Genomic DNA, 2,609 nt, shown 5'->3' on the forward strand with positions numbered 1-2,609 from the left:
TGTGGAATGGTCCTTAGATATGTAGTGATTAACATAAATACGAACGTTTCTGAGAAAATACGATGGCAATGGATTTTTCACTACATATGTATGTCAGTAGCATATTGGAGCTACAGCCTTTATAGCAATACATTTGAAAAGATTTATTTCCTAAAAATGTATTGCTATAAAGATTAGGGGTGAAAGTGGTATTCAAAGTTCTCAAAAAGAAAATGAAAAACTTATATCTAATAAACTAGTGATCTAGTCGCAGACATCACTGGCGATCGCAGAGAGAATCTTTATATACCTATATATATATATATATATATATATATATATATATATATATATAAATACAGATTTGAGGTATTACTATAATTAGCTTAAATCTAAAATAGGCCCTTGGCGGCATTTCCTCGTTGAATCGCAATGCTGATACGTTGTGCGAGGAAGCCGCCAGTTCTTCGGTCACCAGTTACGTCAACTAGATGTTTCGCGATTTCCGCAAAAAAATTGTGCGCGCTTTGACCCCATGGACCTAGAGTTCCATGAAAAGAGAAATCCCAAAAAAAATGTATTGCTATCACAGAACCCTCCAAAGTTTAAAGTTTAGATATTTTTTTAGAGCGTCTATAAAGTGTCCCACTACTGGGCAAAGGCCTCCCCCCTGGACTTCCAATCTTCCCGATGAACTGCAGCATCCGTCCAGTTGTTGATAAATGCGTCCAGGTCGTCCCGCCATCTCCTCTTAGGCCGACCATGCCGGCGTTTACGTTGTGGCACCCACTCCGTGGCTAGTTTAGCCCACCTCTGTGGGTGCATACGTCGTACATGGCCTGCCCAGTCCCACTTTAGCCTGGCGGTTTTGACTCCAACGTCGACGATGCCTGTTTTGGTGCGCAACGTAGTGTTTCGGATCCGGTCAATCCTTTTCACCCCAAGCATGATGCGCTCCATGGCTCTTTGGCAAACCTTCAGTTTGGTCTTTTGTAACTCAGTAAGGGACCACGTTTGAGCACCGTAAGTGAGGATTGGCAGTATGCACATGTCGACGAGCCTCCGCTTAAGAGCTAATGGAAGGTCTCCCTTCAGTAGCTTCTTGAGAGACCAATAGCTCTCTCAAGCGTTTTGGATCCGTCTTTCGACTTCTTTGTCCTGTCTTTGGTTGAAAGAGACTATTTGCCCCAAGTACGTATACTCGTCGACATAGCTCAGGATCTGTCCGTCTACCTCAATGTCACGTTTGATGCTGTTGGTCATTACCTGGTTTTTGACCGATATTTAATTATGTTAATTGTTATGTCCGTTTTCAATAAAAGTTTAGGAATCCAGTTGTTCTGAATCGGATTGTTTTCTTCGGTCCATATTGTATTGCACAAGTTGGCTCATGTGTAAGACATTCCATAGATATATCTCAGTAATTTGGCGAATCTCTCTTCAACCGCAAGCCGCAGAAACTAACGGTTACACATCGACATATGAGTTTAGTTCGGCACTTTACATAATTCTTCATTACGCGGTTTAAGTACCTAGTTAATCGTTTTGGTCATTGGACGGCCTTTCTATTGGCAAAATAACGACTTAAAATGATTGAATGGTTTAAACTTGGTGGTGACCCTGCCTGCGCAGCTGATAGTCTTGGGTTCAAATCCCAAGTTTAGTAATAGCTTTAGAAATAGTTTTCCATTTTACACGGGAGCAAAATTGTTGCTTAGGTACCATAAAGCCACTAAACTAGTGGTCCTAGTGGATCTGTGAGCTGTAGACCTCAGGAACCCCCAAAGCTCTGACATGTTGCAAAATTTACAAAAAGTTGATCGTCAAATAAATTTTATAATTTTGTGAACCTGTTTACTAAATTTAACAAGAATCGGTTGAAAGACGTGACTTGCAGAGGAGAACATCCGGACATACGATTTTTTTTTCTGAAACGGAGATCCTCTCTTTCGCTCGGTCAACTATAGTCCAAAACCTTCCAAGTATGGTCCAAAACTAACTTGAATAATTATAATGCGGTTTAGGTTTGACTATTATTTGCATTCTGTACCTACTTAGTTCTAAGGCAACACCATCTTACAAGTGACCATGATGTACGAAATACATTGCCACTCAAAAAAAATTTAACAATTATTTATGTTCTGTTAGTTAACTAAATTAATAAATACTAATATCAAGCGAGCGGTATGTTTGTTTGCCACCGTCATGGTATAAAAAAAAACAGAATTGTTTTATAGAACTAAAACCTACGTCTAGTTTAAGTTTACGGTATATGAAAAATACAAACTGTACCCCTAGTGTAAATAAATTCGATTTCGAAACGTAACGTACACGTTTGCGTTAAGTCTCATTTTGTATGGGTTTTTGAACAGCGCGCCAAGCGGGACGTTTTGGAAAGTCAAAAATCTCATACAAAATGACACTTAACGCAAACGCGTACGTCACGTTTCGCTGTCGAAAATATTTACACTAGAGGTACTGTATTTATAATCCAGTAACCTTGTCCCCTGCAACTACGGGATATTTTGCGTCAAATCCGGTAGTTCTCACAAACTTGGATATTGGGCCAACATCATAAACAAGTCTGCAAAAAAATTGTATTACCAGATTTGACGCAAACGCTAATATAT

This window comes from Cydia pomonella, chromosome 24 (assembly GCF_033807575.1).
Source record: "Cydia pomonella isolate Wapato2018A chromosome 24, ilCydPomo1, whole genome shotgun sequence".
Lineage (NCBI taxonomy): Eukaryota > Metazoa > Arthropoda > Insecta > Lepidoptera > Tortricidae > Cydia > Cydia pomonella.